Source organism: Hyalella azteca, unplaced genomic scaffold, assembly GCF_000764305.2.
Source record: "Hyalella azteca isolate HAZT.00-mixed unplaced genomic scaffold, Hazt_2.0.2 contig11075, whole genome shotgun sequence".
In the NCBI taxonomy this organism is placed as follows: Eukaryota; Metazoa; Arthropoda; class Malacostraca; order Amphipoda; family Hyalellidae; genus Hyalella; species Hyalella azteca.
In genome coordinates, this window is record NW_025941087.1 from 149,124 (window position 1) to 168,041 (window position 18,918).

Sequence of the window (18,918 nt, forward strand, 5' to 3'; positions counted from 1 at the left end):
GAAACGCGTTCGCTGTACGACCTTAAATCCAAATGACTCATTAAATTTAATTATTGAGTCATATTTAAAAACCTTTTCAGTGCAAGTACCGAAATCAAGATATATTTGGCGCATTGACCAATATTGATGTGCAAATATCGACCATCAAACGTAAAGACTTGTAATAAACCTGCGAATTTTAGCTCCGCCGTAAGTTTGATAGCTCCTATTAATTATATGTGATTTTCTAGTGGGCAAATTGGATCTATAAATGTCGGGTGTCCGATAACTACTTGAAACATTCGATGAGCAGTGTATTCGTTGCCCCTCCGTGAAATCATTCATTATCCCTTCATAAACAATGATGAACACAATGCAACAAATCTCGAGCATATATGACCTTGTCTTTACGCAGACAAATAAGTTTTATTTGTATCGTACGGAAGCCACGGCAGGAATTTGTGTTACAGGCGTCACTACGCGGAGCGTTCGTCAGTCCATACTATAGCAAAGTTGAATTTTAAAATCCGTCTGTCCATATAGTCAAGTTGAATTTTAAAATCCGTCAGTCCATATAGTCAAGTTGAATTTTAAAATCCGTCAGTCCATATAGCTGTCTCTTATACACATCTAGATGTGTATAAGAGACAGTAGTACTGCTGCTTTATATCAGTGTTCGAACAGCAGTGTTGCTGCTTTATATCAGTGTTGGAACAGCAGTGTTGCTGCTTAATATCAGTGTTGGAACAGCAGTATTGCCACCAAGAGAACACTTTGGACCAATTAGTAGTGCCACAATTTGCAGGCAATGTCGCTGCATATGAGCAGAGCTTCCACTTCAGACGCTCAGTCCTCCCTCATGTGATGTGTGTCGACTCTTAGGAAGTGTTTCATGCCGCGTTCCAACTCGAACGCGCGTTCTTGCTCAGTCTCATGACTGTGACGTCACGCTGCAATAGAAGTATAAGTTTTTAGCAGAATTTCCTGCGCAGTTCCACCTTCGGAAGCTGCGTGCCCTCGCAAGCAGAGCTGCCCTCGAGTCCTGCCATCTCCCCTCAGCTCATGGCCGCCAACGTACTCATGCCCTTCCTCATCCCTCTGACTGAACAAATCTCCAACGGTGAGTACAGAATACTTGTTGCAATTGCTAGTTTTGATGCATTGCGTTTAAGTTATAAAGCAGCTTTGTTTCCTACATATAACAGAATAAATGGTAATTGTAAATATTCAGCTTCATATCCACATGGAACAATGGAGTTTGTCTATGATTTATTGTTTGTTGTCTCAAAACTTCAAGCTGGCGGAACCGTCCATCATTTCCAGCGAGCCATTTCGCCCCCTCAAATTCGGCGATATTTTTCCCTGTATAACTTCCGACCCTGGCGGAATATTGATAGCAATCTTTTGATTGGGCTAAAGAAGCGAGCAGTTTGTGATGGAAGTAGTATAAAACTTCATAGAATTTAAATGAAATTCACTCGGGACATCGTGTCAGTGGAGAAATTACAAACTAAGTTTCCAAGTCGTTTGAGAAACTTCAGGAAGCGTTCAAGTTTCTGGAAGGAAAAAGGAAGTTCTGGTCGTTCGATATTTTTGATAGGGCGATTTTGTATGTAAGTTATTTTTTAGTTTAATGCTTCTAGATGTGAAGGATGAATTCAGATTGAGAACCGCGTCCAACAACTCAAGGTATTCAACTAATTGACTCAGTTTCCTGTGAACTAATCTGTTGCTGTTTTAATGCGGGGGGTAATTCATCTCTTAAGTGCCTTACCACAAAAATAATCGGATACTTTCGGCCAATTTATTTGGTGAGAGTTCCTTGAATTATGTATGCTAAAGCCCCTACTGTGCTAAGGAGTTTCATTTTATCGTACTGTGAACTTTAGGTTTTCTACCTTGAGTAGCGAGCTTGATTTTCCCACGCACAAAGAATGCCCTGAACGTGTTGCTCATGTCTAAATATTTCGATGTCAGTTTTAGAATCTACGGAATAAGTTCATGATATTTAATTTACTCGCGAACAACATGACTTGCAATTGAGTTTAGTCCCCCACTAAGAAATGTTCTATAGAAAATGACTATTAGAAAATTGTATTGATGTGATGGTAAACCACATAAAATCAGATTGAACAAAACTTTACATTTATTTATCATATAAATATTTATCAGTGTTGTTCGTGTGTTCGAAGCCTGGCGCATTAATTATCTAAGTCTATTCGAGCGATTATCTTTTATACTCAGTGTGGCGGAGTAGACTTGGACCTGAAAATGTCTCCTGAGTGGCTGTGGCTGGTGGGATTGCAATAGTAGTGAGGCATCGTAATGCTGGGAGGAACGAATTGCAATATATGAATTTATTTTAGATGGCACACAAAAGTTTCTTTGTGTTTTCAAACGAGAGTCAAATAGGAGTTATATTTTCTGAGTTGAATGTGGGTTTGGATGGGTAACTTTTCTATTGGGAATAATCAAATTTATTAATTTTGATGGTGTAGGAGACAGGGTCACGGGGAATAGCGTTTAAACATTCCTATATTAATATAGGATGGCATCATTAATTATTTATTTTAACAACTTTCATTGTACTATACAGAATTTTGTTACTTAGTTTCTCATTCGTTTTTGTAATATATAGAACAATTTGCTGAAGGGCCTGGGTAGATAAAAAGAACATTTTTCGAAAAAGTATTTCATTTGATTAAATTATCTTGCCGGCTCAGTTAGTTATGATGATTGATTGGCCGTGGGTTGAACATTTGTGTTTTATGTTCATTAAAAACTCGAAGGCTTTAATTAATGCATCAGATGATCTAGAACAGTGGTTCCCAAAGTGGACGATATCGCCCCCCTGGGGGCGCTAGAAAGATCTGAGGGGGGGCGGTGAGAAAGAAAGGGGCGTTAGGGGGCGGCAGTCCGCGAAGTCGAAGTCAGAAGTTCGTACGTTTGTTCGACGATTTGTACACAACACATGCAGAACTCCGAATCGAATACGTTTTCATGAGCCAACAATCACCGTTTGGTAGTTATATAGGAATGTATATTCAAAATTTCGTTCGTATATGTTCAGTAGTTTGGAAGAAATTCTTTGATTGCTGCGAATTTCGGCCCGTACCGCCATAAAACTTCCGAATGAAGGTGAAATTTAAACATTTTTCACGAGCTAAACATCACCGTTAGGTCCTAAGAAAATACGTGTTCCAAGTTTTATCGAGCTGCGTTCATTAGTTTGGGAGATATTCTTTGGTCACTGAATTTGGAGATTTGCCGTGAGACCGGCTGCGAGACTGGCCATGAATAAGCCGTATATTTATCCGAGCCGTCTTGAATTTCTAGTGCTGAAACAGTTAAAACTATAAAAAATGTATTGGTTTACTAAATAGGCTCTATTTGTGAAATTCACATTTGTGCTTAACCTCTCTCTTTTAAAATTGCAGCAAACTAAATATCATGAAAGAGGCGTTTGCTTTTATGTGTCTGTCGAATGGGGGGGGGGGGGTGGAGGCGCTAGAGTTTCAATTGGGAACCAAAGGGAGCGCCAGGCTGAAAATGTTTGGGAACCACTGATCCCAAACTAGTTAGTTCTTATTTCATTGTGTAGTTCTTCTTTCAAATTATTAGTTCTTATTTCATTATTAGTTACTTTTCATTTTTGGTTGTATTAGAAATTAGTTCTTATTTCATTGCACCGTACGAAATTCCATTGAATCACTCTTAAATTAATGTTACTTGTCAGAGTGTATAAACAAACAACACGTCTGACGATGCGATGACATCAAAGCACCTGCAATAACAAGAGATTATTTGCGAGGCGCTGTTAGTGTTGCGCGGCCACTCGTGCCGTGCGGTGGGTATGTGTTGTGTTGCGCTTCAGCATCACGCGCGTCCAGTCAATTGCCCCTGCAGCCTGCTGAACTTTCTTTCCTTCATCGGATCTTCATGATAGATTTGTCAATGTGTCCATTTTCCAAAGTAAATAGGTCTATGTTTCATCTAGAATTTAAAAACAAAGAAAACACCAATTATTGTCACCGCGTTTCAGGGACCAGCTCCATCATAATGTCGAAAATGTAGACAATACAATTACAATCAACAGATAAAGTCAAGATTTACTCGAAATTGATTGAATCTTGAGTAAAGAGAAGCTGACATTAAAACATGTGTGAACGACGTGTTTATTTTTTCTCGCGAGCCGCTTTAGTCCACGGGAATTTCTCCGAAGATTTCATTTACTCCCAATTCTTGTCTTGCACAAGTGGAGTCAAGCAATTAAAATCATTCAATAAGCTTTGTTTTTTCACCCTGCCTTCAATAGTGAGGGCAATAAAATAAAACATTTTGTGTTATGCTAAAATAGAATTTGTTGAACGCTTTTCCTTTGTTATGATAATGGCCACAATATGTTATGTTTGATTATAAAATTTGTGCTGTGTTATCAGGCGTTTAATCATTTTTAGAAAGTAATTTCATTGAAGAAGGGATTCATTTTTCAATTGCTTTTATTATTGAAATGAGATTTTCCTGAAGAAAAATTATCCCTCAGCCCTCAGCGTTCTGGAATGTCTCGCTACTTTTTCTACGCACTCGAAGAATGTCTCGCTACTTTTTCTACGCACTCACTGGCGCTAACTATAGTTAGTCATGGCGAGAAAATGTTATTCGTGGAGCCTATATATTCTGAATTTTGTTAATTTGTAACAATTCCTGCTCTCCGATTGCTCCAATTTTCAATAATCGCCCCTAAAACTGGCAAGGTTTTCGCTGTTGGAATTGGCGTGTTTCGCAGCCTGATTTTATGACAGGATTATTTTGAGCGTATCCATTGTCATGTCTGTGCTGCTAGCTCTAATAAGTCTGTTTGTGTGCCGGGATATTTTGGAATTTTGCATCTAGTAGCCAATAGTTGCTTATCACTTCAGTGTAGCCTCGTGAGTAAGGATCAGTTATTTATTGCGTCCAGAATTTTATTGCTTCTAGTAGTTGTTACTTCTTCGTCGTCGGTATTCTTTTAGTAACGGAATTCTATTGCGTCAGGAAGCCATCAAATTCTTCTGTATCGACTTCGCACTTGTCACTTGAATGCGGCCTCTTTAATAAAATTATTTTATTTATCAGAATTTTATTGCCTCTGGTAGCCATTAGTTTCTGGCTACTAAAATATGTCCTCTTCTCTAATGTTCTGCCAAGTACCACGATAGTGGCGCGTTTACCCATCATCAATCCATAGTCACTAAGTAGTGCCTTGCCACTAATGCACTGCACAATATACATGAGCTCGAATGCTGCTGAATATTACCTCTCCGCCGCATTGTCACTCCAGAGCAATTCATGTCATAAATATTCATGGCAGGTAATGTTAAACATAATTGGGAGAGATTTGCTCTTGATTCTCGGATTGTTTTGTAATGAGGCAATCCCGTGCTCTGTAATTTGATGCCGTCTCCTTGGCATTGATAATGAAAAGTCTGGCACCTGTGCCTATAACTATAACTAACTCAAGGCCCGACAAGACTGGCTGTTTGACCTTAGTTATCGCTGTAATGAATTAGGTTCTGAACTCACACTCAACTCAATTTCTGATTAAATGAATTGAATAAATCGGACACAAGGGTTCTGAATAAAACAGCCTTTGACTGAGCATCTACTTATTTATATTCTGTACTGTTGTTTCAGTCAGATATTTGTGCTTAGCGATCCCCACGCACAATTTTTGTTATCGGATAATCATTATTATAATTTTGACAGCGATGAAAATAATTTAGATTCATGGACTATCAATATCATTACGCATTCATGTATTTACAAACGCACCCAATAGTCGCATGGATAAAAATTATTACACGCTCATTTACTGCGAACTTTTACTAAGATGCAAAGTTGAACGCGTGAAGCAGTGACCGCTGAAATACCCCCAACTTGGTTCAATACAGACGGCTGGAAAATTTGCGCGAGCCAGAGAATGAATGATCTCAAGTATTGTATATCTTCTATAAATATAAAAATATTTTCCTGCTGCTGGATGACATTTGCTTGACACAATAGGGTAATATTTGAACCCTTTCTTAATTTTATTGATTAAAATTAACTATAACGTAAGTACAATTCACGAATAGAAAAGTGATTGCCCGTAAAATTCTTCTTCTTTTGCCATTCCCCTTATTATTGTTTGCTTTTTCTTCGCATTGCTTATTCAACTTCACTGGGCGGGTGTTAATTCATCATTGTGTGTATTGAACTAATTATTAAATAATAATTTCATAATTACTAGAAGCAGCTGAAAACTCTTGAATGCCTGACCATAAGTTGACTGAACCGCTGTCATCTGCTATTTATTAGAAGACTGCACCGACTGTACCGCTTCCATCTACCATCTATTAGAAGAATTCACTGACTGTACCGCTGCCATCTACAATCTAATAGTAGACTGCACCGACTGTACCGCCACCATCTGCTATTTAGAGACGCGCGCTCCCTCATTGCTACTCCAGAGCTGCTGACGCTTGCGGTTGCTGGCATTAGACAAACTGTAATGAGCATCGCTGGGTAGCCTGTGGATGATGGAGATGTGCGTCTGACCTGCCGGCCTTGATCGATCTATTCTTTGTGTGCTGTAAACACGGAGGATATTGTGGCTTTTGTTGCCTCGTAGATCTATTCTTTGTGTGCTGTAAACACGGAGGGTATTGCGGCTTTGTGGCCTCGTTGATCTAGTCTTTCTGTGCTGTAAACACGGATGATATTGTGGCTTTTGTTGCCTTGAAGATTTAGTCTTTGTGTGCTGTTAACAAATCGGGGTTTTCGTGGCCTCTTAGATCCTTGTATTCACATATTATGTCCCTCCTTGGGAGGTGGTGCTGATGGTAATGGGATTTTTATTGATAACCAACTTGTAAACGCCTCCGGGAATGATACATATAGGGGTAGGGGCCTAACGGTCATGGGCCATGTATATAGGGGCCTAACGGTCATGGCGCGAGTAGTGATGCAGAAATGTATTGACATTCTATTTATTCGCTGTCGCTGGATTCGCTCACAATTATTATTTATTCCATTATTTACATCAGTTATTGTCATTTTTTGCATAGTAGTTTGACTGAATGAAAATGTATAAATACGCGATAAAATATACCTACTAAAGTGTTTCATCGAACTTACAGATTCTTTGTTCGCGTGATTTTCGCTTAATTTTGAGTTATTATAACTACCAAAAAGCTTCATGGGGAGATATCCATTTTCTTTTTTGCCGCGTATAAATTGTCTCAATAAAGAGTTTCTCCATCACTAGTACTCAATCTATAGCTTTTCTCATTGGTCCGTCGCCCTAGAAGGAAAAAGCAAAATTGCTTGAGTTCGTTGATGCAAAGCTTCATCGTACGATGAAAATTCAAGCTTTCTTCCGATCAAGCAAGGATTTTTAAATCCTTGCGGCGAGATCCGTCTCGTTTTTCGAAGAATTCCACCATCGCTTTCCTCTCTAAACGTTAATCTTGTGAGTGGATTCGTAAGATTAACGCTAACTTCAATCATGTGCTTATTCCAGCTGCTTCAAACGAGTTCACCTCAAACTTTTCGCTCATTTTGGTCATGATGATTTCGTGGCCTTCAGCCTGCATATAGGAGCGCTCTTTACCTATCGATTTCATTGTTTTCGTCCGGAGCTTTGCATCCACCTTAAATTGTGTCTAAGACTTCAATGGATACATTTCGTTTAATTTATGGCATTCTAAACCTAATTAAATTTTAGGGTTGTTGCTGCCTCCAGTGCACAAGTTTTCCTTATTTTCGTCTCGATGATTCTATTTTTCTATTCTCTGTAAAGCTTGATCGCTTAATAAATGTGTATGAAATATTAATTTGTACACTAAATAATTTAAAAGTATACGGGAACTTGATATACAATGTATTTATAGTGTTTATTTTCTAATAAATTTGTCGACATACGCAAGATTACCAATAAATTTCTTTTTAATCCATCAAAGATAGTTTGTTGTTTATTTTTTCTCTCTTCCCGCGATTATTTTCCCACTCGACGCGTAATTTATAAAATTTTATTCAAACCTGCTGGTGTCCAGATGAAACCTGAACCAAACCTGATGGTCCTGGCGTATCTTACGCATGAAGAGCTTTGGATTAAATGAGCTAATTAACAGACTACACTAGTCAGGTAAATGACGGGTCGGGTAAATTAGTCGGGCAGATTACATTAGTCTGGTAAATCCGGACATTTGGCGGGTAAATGTCCAGATCATACACACTTAGAGACCAACACGAAAGTTTTTTTGAAAAATAACATTTTTACTCACTCGCTGCCACTGTAACTCAGGATGTACTTTGGGACCTTGCCGAGTTGTCGGATATTCGAAGCAGTGATGCAAGTTCAGTTGCGAGTTCAGTTGAACTATTAGCGACGTAGAACTGTTGAAAAACAAAAACTCGGAGTTATTCATTAAATGATAACATTATTAAGAAATTGTGAATGCGATTTACCATTTTGTCTTTACTAAATGCTCCCTCCACTGGACTGATTCTGTAGGTTTTTTTTTTTGTTTTCGCTGCCACTTCGTATGTCAAGTTAACTTATACATCGATTGAAGCTTATGGTTTTAAAGACTTTTTACCTTATCTGGGAGAAGAGTGCCTGATATATTATCTTAAAACTGAAATATATTACATGAAAATGAAATTCGCACACATCATAGTAATAACGCAAGTCTTGTATCTTGATGCCCCGGCGTGTCATTGATCTCGCCGCCATTTGTAGGGGCTAAACTGTCTCACTGACGCCGGTCTCGCTTGCCGCAGTCAATCAGCTGAAGACAATCTATCGCCACCGCCGCTGCATCTGCCCACAATCTCACCGATTGATTTCTCCGCCTTGACGCGAGCCTGGCGTGTGCGACGCTGCAGGCTTCAGCGTAGACGTTGCTCCCGTATTCATGCATGTTGTGTTAAACGCGACGTTGCTTGTAGGGGGAGTTGGGTATTGACTTCTTCTGAATGTAGTTGCCTTATTATTTGAGCTTGAACTTTGTGCTTAAATTTTCCTAAAAATAATTTTAAATGTTTTGATTGAACAAAATGTTTAAGTTCTCCGTCTATTTCCCTAAGAACAATCTTTATATACTTTTATACATATATTTTTTCAGATGATCATCAAATTTGTATTTTCGCTATTAGTTAACTTGTAATTTAATAAATGGAAATATCAATTTTATATTTTGGCTTGCCTTTCTCTTAATTTGCAATGCCTCGAGATACGGTCAGCAGAGTCTCTGCTATTGTTGATAATTGCCGCTACATATTTCGAGTCCCGGGCTTCAAACACATATCAATATATGGTCAGATGTCAGGTGAACCGCTCCTTTTCCCGGCAGTAGATTTAATCCCTGAGATTGGGAAACATTTTTTCCAATCATTTTAACTGTTGAAATAATTCGCATGTACAAGAATTCAATTTAAAGCAACCAGTTCATACCGCCATTCATTAGGGAACCTATATTCAAGAGCAGTTTCACATTTTTTGATATCTTCTAACAAACGATTTGATTTAAACGCTGTAGGGATTTAATTCTGTGTTTTTATTCCAAGCCGTGATTAGCGCTGCATTTTGGTTTCGTCTTTAAAATGAAATTTCAGATCAGAGGAATACCCAATATGATCGGTGCTGTAGATGCGAGTTCTAAAAGCTGCTGTCTTGGCAATATTAAGTATCCAAAACAAAAAAGTCTATTTTACTGTTTGAGCTCTTAAGAAACTGCGACGTCTGAGTTTCAGACTCTCATAAATAATTAGACGATGACTTCTATTGCTATGGGCTCACTCCAAAGCGAGCTATGACCAAGCATCAGCGTGATTATATACGACTAGCTCGTCCATCAACCCGATCCTTATTCATGTTCAAAGAGGAAGTCAAACTCCACATTGGTCAACATTTAATGTTCCAAGTTTCTAGTCCAAGCTCCGAACTTTCCTCCATCAAGACTCCGTCCGATACAATGACTAATCCAGCGTTTCTAGAGTGCTGACGCGAACCGTAAGGTTGTCTCCAAACTTTAAACATCCAGAAATGAAATGTCTCTTTTTAAAATCTTGATACTATGATACCAAGAGAGGCTACAAGCTACCACAACCCGGCATTCTAGACCGACCAAAACTCACCTCAACCCGATATTCTAGACCAAAACTCACCGCAACCCGACATTCTGGACCACAACCCACCACGACCCTACACAACCCAGGGTCACCATAAGAACATCGCAGCGTTAGTTTGTTTGAAGCCCTGGCTTATTACATTTAAGAACATCACAGCGTTAGTTTGTTGAAGACCTGGCTTCTTACATTTAAGAACATCACAGCGATAGTTTGTTTGAAGCCCTGGCTTCTTACATTTAAGAACATCGCAGCGTTAGTTTGTTTGAAGCCCTGGCTTCTTACATTTAAGAACATCGCAGCGTTAGTTTGTTTGAAGCCCTGGCTTCATGGCGGTCGCTTCATCTGCTCCTCAGAGCAGCCGTCGGCGTCGCGATGTATTTGGCGCCCCCGCCTCAGCAGCGTATCTATGCTACCGTGCATTTCATCAACGTTGATTTACTTACTGATCTGAAACATATTGTCTGGATGTTATCTACTTTAAACTTGAATTTTGTTGCAAAAATCTGTCGGATATATGCAAATTTGAAAAAAAGGCTATTTCTTGGATGAATAAACGTGTAAAAATTGTGGCTTTAATAATGAATGATTCTCTAGTCCCAGGTACTTTTATAAATGAAACCTGCATTCTGCAATCGTCTGTAGGTGACTCTATTTTGAAATTGAAATATTTCAAGCATTATTTATCGTTAAACGCTAACTATTTCTCCAGCACCAATGAACAGGTCGTTTTCTGAAGATAGAATATCCCATGAATTCCGATAATATGCATGCTAGAATTTCGAAACCTCGCTTGCGGATTCCGTTAATTGCTTGTTTCTAGTAAACTGTCAACACATTCGGCTGAAATATATTATATTATTAATATGTTCTGAACGCTGTGCAGTTGTTATCATTGTGCTGGTGAATGCTGTTGACTGCCCAAGTACGAAAACAGGGAATGAGCGCTTGGAATGTCTATCTTCCGGTCGAGCTTCGACTTAATTCAATTTTAAATCAAAGCGATATTCGCGGGCAAAACTGAAAATATAAAATGGCTCCTTCTCTGTCGCTAAATAAATCCATTTGCTGGATGTCGTCGACGCGAAGGCCCGGAAATTTGAAACAAAACACAACACGCGATCAAATTTTTCCATGCGTGGCCCAGACATCATTATATACGTTGTATAGTTACACCACGGCTACATGTATTCCAGTGCTATCAATTTCTTTCCGATAATCTAGCTTTATTTGCATCATATCCACTAATGCAACTCATGAAACTATACAAACGGCAGCTCATGCGAAATCCTTTTGTTGAAATGGTAAACCGCCAACCGTAATTGGCTATGATGAAACTGATGAAGGTAATGGAATATTGTTGACGAAGCTGCAAGTAAACTTGCCTACCTGGTGGTACATTTTTTAGGTTTCCTTGTACATCTTCAGAAGAACATTTTGCTTCCGTTAAGATTAGAGCAAAGAAGAAAAGAAAAAATTTAATTGTAAAAAGATTAAATGTTGTAGCTCTTTCATCATCTCAACCCCTTGGTCACTCCGGAGCTTAGCGTAATTGTTATTACATTACGAAAAAAGGATTTTCTGTTTACTTTTCCAGCTCACTTTTCTAATTATTATTACAATTTTCATAGAATTTTTCCGTAGAATTTGAGGTAGGATGTTTTTCAGGGTTTGTTTATATTATTATGCTCTCCCTGAACTTGACTAAATTAAGAACGTTAGTTATATTTTCACTTTTTTGTGTCCCTCAAATCTATCTGAGAAAAATTATGCGACGATAAAAAATCATCTTGCGTTTTTTTCTCACTAGAGTTCACGTCAGATGGAGCGTTTGTCCTGTTGGAACTTGAATAGCCGCAATTCTTATCACCTGTTCCTGGCGCTTCGCAGATACAAGACTTTACGTCAGGAAAATGTGATCTTTTATTGTGATATGGGCATGAACGCACAAGTTTTGTTTGTATTGTTTACCTAAAATTTAATATATTTTAAATGTGAGTTGCTGGATTTAAACCAATCGGCAACCCAGATAAAGACTTTTAGTTTCTCTATGATCAACATTTTCATTGAGACTAACTGTAGTATATTTGTTATCGCATTCTTAAAGATTGGTATACGGCGGTTGTAGCTTCTTTGCTGTTGACCGTAAATATTTTGGCTGTACGGACAAAACATAAAAGGATTACGAGAAGTTCGTAATTTGATCGCCGTACTGATTGAATCATAAAATAGCAATTGTTATATTTCGGTAAAAAATACCACCGATGTATGTGAATGTGATGCCACTCATATCATGATAGGATGTGATCGAAATATCACTTTGCTCACATCATTACTGTAAACGCTGCGCCTCCCTGTCTAAAATCTTCTTGCATTCCATGTGTAAACACAGTAGAGAGGTTGCAACTTCTAATTATATACCAAAAGAGTACATCATCGGCTCACCCGTTGGTTTCTGCGCAGCCACATGCTGGCCTGTAAAGTTTGTTAATAAAGTTTGCTGCGTGCGCGTGGCTGGGCCATCAGACTTGATTTTTCAGAGTTGCGATGAGCGCAGCGCGCATTTAGCGCGTCGTTGTAGTGATGGTTGCGCGCAGCGACTGCCATCCTGGGCATGGGCTTCGTTCTGAACTTTACCTGTCAGGTGACATGTCGCTTCGTGCTCGAGCGCTGGAAGCATGTGCGCGACATGAGTCTGATTCAGGTAGCTGATCATGTTGATTTTTTCAGCGTATTCCTTATGATTTTTTAATCGGATTTAACGAGTATTAATAAATCCAAAGTAATTAAGAGCAATTATGTTGAAACGATGCACACTGCAGACAAAGTCTTGTTATCTTCACACAATATTCGTTGCCATAAATACCGCCTGAAATATTGTGTCTGGAGTAATGTTGATGAAAACTGGAAATTATGGCTTTTCCGGTATTTATGTGTTAACGAAATATTGAGGTAGCTCATCACGCTGCACATCATTTCTGTGATTCAGGGCAGAATTTTACTGTATTTATGTTGATCTCTTTGCCTTGTTAATAATGACACGATAAATACAGAATAATTGAATAGGTTTTATACAAGAAAATATTCATTAATTGAGTGTCCTTTTGTTCCGCTCAAACAAAACAAAAATCTATGTCCAATTTATTAATTCAACCTGATAGATTTTAAGAAATGCTAAGCTTCATATTTTTTTCTTCAATTCGCGTTTGCACGCGCAAAATGTTTTGTGGCGTACGAAAATTGGACGTGAAAAAAATTATTTTTTTTTTCGTTATAAACAGCTACGAAATTTAGTCTGTGCATCAAGATATTGTTTTTAAATTTAAAAATATGCAAGGTCGCTTGAAAAAAGTATTCATGTTCACTTTATTACATTTTCCTCGATTTTCAAATTACTGTTTATACTATGAGTGATATCAATAATGATCAAAATGTTTAGCCCAACCTGTGATGAATTAATTTTTTACTACAAATGGTTTATTTTTTTTTCAAATATATATCCTTTCGTCAGTTATTGCCTAATTTCACATATTAAATAATAATTTCCAGCACTATCATCTCTCCCTTCTTCCTAATCCGTTTACGACTCTTTTTTGCTCACTGCATTTTTGTTTGACCCATTCACTTGCAATTCAGCACATTTTCTCATCCCATCGCACGTCAAAAAGAAAAGGACGCCAGACTTGCCCAACAGACACTCAGTATCATTTTTTAGCAGATCTCCGCTCTCACTGTGGATACACTCAACGTCTGTGTTCACTCCTTGATTTTTTGAATTCTCACGCCTGCGTTGAAATGACACTTTTTCGATCACTCGTTCGTCACTCTCTAAATGCGATCGTGGCGGTAAAAAGTTGGCGCCCGCCATACCTCAGGCTACAAGGGACACTTTTTGGGCTCCTCCGCGTCATCGCCTGAGTGCGCCCGATCGCTCAGCCCGCATTTTGTCGTCCGCTGCTGGGGCTGGACTTGAAGGGCGCTCACTGGCGCTGTGACAAGTTCGAACTTCCCGCGAACGTGTTTGGAAATTTTACGCCAAACTTTTATGAATAATATGTAGTCTGTTGAGGCTATCTATAACCAAAAATAAATAGCACTACTAGTTTCAATTTGAGTGCACTATTGAACTTCTTAATATCAATAAAAAATTATTAAATATTTTAATTCCTCAAAAATTTTGGTATCCTCAAAGTTAACTTGTAAGTTTGTGAATCAAAGGTATTTAATTTTTGATTATCTTCGCTTATATTCGTGATGACGACAGAAATTGCAGCCTGTAGAGCTCAGAGCAAAACCAACTTTTGCATTCAATAACATGCCTCTTGAAAGCCTGTTTAAAAGTAGCTTGTTTTTCAGCTTCCAAGAGTTCACACTCAACCTCGTGTTTTGCTTCCCTCTTCAATTTCGCTACGGTTCCTGCTCGAGTGTTTTCCAAATTCCGGCTGAAGTTTGTTTACGAATTCCTCCTCGAGTTTTGGCTCAGGCTCTGCTAAAATTACTTTATTTCCTTCTAGAATTCCTACACGAGTCCCTGCTCGATTTTCTGCTGGCTTTCCGACACGAGTCAATGCACGAGTTTTTGCTCAAGTTGATGCTTCATTATTACGCTCTATTTATTTGAAAAATGCACAAGTTAGTCGAGTCTGAAAGTTTGGAAACATACACGTAGTTAGTTATACATTTGTCGATTTTGGATCATGTTAAGTCTGTAAATAAAGGAAGGCCATTTCTAACCATTATTTATCATTGAATTTTAATTCAATTTAGAAACATTAAACTTCAGTTCAATTTGTTAATTTATATGAAACTTTTACGAATTTATTTTGAATAAAATGTAAACTTATAATACTTTAAATTCTATTTCAATATTTTATCCAGCTCTTCTTACCCTACCGTTAAATTGCCTCATAATTCCAACATAGTAAATAAATAAAATAAAATGTCCAGGTTATATCGCAACACGATAAGTATGGAAACGCGCTCAACAAACCCTGTCATTTTTTTTGTGCAGGTCATAAAAAGAAATAATGAAGAAATTTAAATAATTGATATTTAATTGGTCAACTTGACAAACGAAGCATGATCACTTTCAATAGAGAACAGCGCGTGATGCAGGAGAGCAATCATCTTTCCCAGTTCATTGGCGATGTTGCGATGAGTGTTTGATAGATGCGGGACGCTTAATTCCTTACAGTCGCGTTCATCATTCTATTAACTTCACAAAAGCTCAATGGAATGCCTTGACAAAGAAATACACTTTGTCCGTAGTCTATTTACGACGATTTCTGTAAGGAACGGACGTAATTTCTGATGTGCAATGCCATTGTGTGTCTGGCGGCAAAATTTAGGCACTTTGTGGCCTATTTTGCGTTGTATAGTCGGTACCATAAATATTAAATGGTTTTATGACTAGCTTGTGGAACTGAACGGACGGATGAATTTTTCTCTTTCCGAGAATGTGAAGGATGTGGCTTTTGTTTATATTTTTCCACATTATTTCTTACCTGGCATAAATTTTCCTCACGACTTCGGTCATATACAAGGGTCTTTTTCCCTACGTTTAGTCATATTCTGGTTCACTTCTTCATCATTAATTTATTAAAGAAGATTCACAACTCCGCTACATTATTTTTAGGTATAAAATGCATTCGCCCTAACGCAACTAGCGAAACTTTTATGTTCAGTTGAGAAAAAGAGAAAAAATTAAAGTAAAAATATTCTAGTAAAAGATTTTCCTTAAGATAATTGCTGTTATATTGTATTGTTTTTGTATTGCGCCACTGTATATATTTTGCGTCGTTAATGCCATTATTTAACAAAATAAAGTAACCTACATTAAGTCGTCATGATAGTGTAATCGCTACAATTAAATGGCTTTGCTTCTAAGTTCTCACCCCCACGTGCAGCGTTGGGTGAAGACATGGCCTCGCTAGCATGTATAATATTGCTTCCGATTTATTGCTATCCTTTTCTGTTTTGCTGATGCCTGCATTTACTTTATTTCTTCTTAATGCGGTGATGGTTGCGATGTGGCGAAATGCCAAGGTTTTCAATTTCCCGTGCAAGGTTGATAACTTATTTATCCTTATGGAATTGAGAAAAAAACATTTACGTTTTATTTACATTCATCTTGAATATCCTCAACGTGTCATGTTTGATGGGAGAAATAGAGCAGACTAGTAAGTTTCAGTGGAAAGGTGAGCGTGTAAATTCATTGCAGGCATTCTCCGTTATAGTTTTAAATCAGCAGATTGGACGAAGGTGGACGTTTCTTACCCCGAATAAGCAGTCACAGTTCACTGTATCGCCATTACTCATGTAAAAGAAAGTTGACTGCTTTCTCTTCGAAATCATCGGAAAATCAATCCCTTTGGCGGCAAAATTATACATTCGTTCTATGAATATATGAGACGTGAAGAGGGGTAACTTGGTAGAGGCTGCGATAACGATCTATGAGCTTTCCAGGCTTTTTGGGACGGTTTACTCATAATAAATTCTTCATATCACAGAGAAAAGACGCTTCAGTGAGTTACCAGAAGGTTAGGCACAATTGTGCCCAGAATTTAGGGCACAATTGTATCATCTTCTGGTGCCCTTGCCCAGTCGTTGGACGCTTTCGTCAGCTCAAGCCTTGCGTTACTCAGCAACTTTAATAAGACGGCGTTATATGTTTTAAATACATTGAATACTATAGAAATGGGCGCCAAAGTTTACTAAAAATTAAATACGGTTGGTTAATGACCAGAGAATTCGTCAAATTAAATTTTCAGTGTCGAACAATATTCTTCAGATACATTAGTTGATCAAAATGCCGGTTCAAGGGAGTAATATCAATTTACTAACGACGTTTCGAATGTAACAACATTCATTTTCAAGTTACAGGAAGCATTGAATACAGAAATTTTGATGGAAATAAGTACATGATACAAGTAAATAGGATACAACAAGAAAATTTGGAACCGTGAAAATAATTCCAAAACAATTTCAAAGTTTAGAAAATCAGGTAGTTATGAGATGATAGATGGAGTCCAATCCGCAGAAAAGGGCTTCAGCTATCGTCGGTCGGATAATGTCGGGCCACCGCAAGATGACGATGCTGGTGGGTTCCTCCAGCACAGTGCAAATGACAGTCTCGTTGAGATTGACGTTGTCGAGAGTGTCACGGGACCAATTGATTTCATCGCGGATCTTGAGATGAAGTTGCTCGATTGTGATGCTTCCCAGCAGGCATCTGACTTTGAAACAATGTTGATTATTGGTTGATTTCATGTTGAAATGTTGAACAACAAAAATTAAACGTCATATCAACGTCGAAATCTGACCAACACAAGAAGGGACGTCAAACTACTATATTTCAACGTTGAAATAACGTCGATATTGGTACGTTGATTTTTTACTAATTTTCAAACGTTGAATCAATGTTTATTTCAGGTTGAAATGCTGAACAACCAAAATTAAACGTCATATCAACGTCGAAATCCGACCAAAACTAGAACGGATGCAAAACAACCTTATTTCAACGTGGAAATAAAGTCGATATTGGTACGTTGAATGTTTATTTATTTTTAAACGTTCAATCAATGTTGATTTTAGGTTGAAATGCTGAAAAACCAAAATTAAACGTCATATCAACGTCGAAATCTGACCAACACTAGAAGGGACGTAAAACAACCTTATTTCAACGTTGAAATAACGTCGATATTGGTATGTTGAATTTTTACTAATTTTTAAACGTTGAATCAATGTTTATTTCAGGTTGAAATGCTGAACAACCAAAATTAAACGTCATATCAACGTCGAAATCTGACCAAAACTAGAACGGATGTAAAACAACCTTATTTCAACGTGGAAATAACGTCGATATTGGTACGTTGAATGTTTATTTATTTTTAAACGTTCAATCAATGTTGATTTTAGGTTGAAATGCTGAACAACCAAAATTAAACGTCTGATCAACGTCGAAATCTGACCAAACTAGAACGGACGTAAAACAACTTAATTTAAACGTTGAAACAACGTCGATATTGATACGTTGATTGCTTACTAATTTTTAAACGTTGAATCAATGTTGATTTCAGGTTGAAATGCTGAACAACCAAAATTAAACTTTCGATTAACGTCGAAATTTGACCAAAACGGGAACGGATGTGAAATAACCTTATTTCAACGTTTAAACAACGTCGATATTGGTACGTTGAATGTTCATTTATTTTTAAACGTTGAATCAATGTTGAAATCAGGTTGAAGTGCTGAACAACCAAAATTAAACGTCCGATCAACGTCGAAATCTGACAAAAACTAGAACAGGCGTAAAACAACCTTATTTCAACGTTGAAACAATGTCGATACTGGTACGTTGAATGTTTATTTTTAAACGTTGAATCAATGTTGATATCAGGTTGAAGTGCTGAACAACCAAAATTAAACATCCGATCAACGTCGAAATCTGACCAAAACTAGAACAGGCGTAAAACAACCTTATTTCAACGTTGAAACAATGTCGATATTGTTACGTTGAATGTTTATTTATTTTTAAACGTTCAATAAATGTTGATTTTAGGTTGAAATGCTGAACAACCAAAATTAAACGTCCGATCAACGTCGAAATCTGACTAAAACTAGAAAGGACGGAAAACAACCTTATTTCAACGTTGAAAAATGGTCGATATCGGTACGTTGAATGTTTAGCTATTTACCAGCATGGAACTAATGTTATCACAACAACATTGAATGAAATTCATATATATATAAGTGTTCGATTAATGACCAGAGAATGCAGTTCAATTTTCA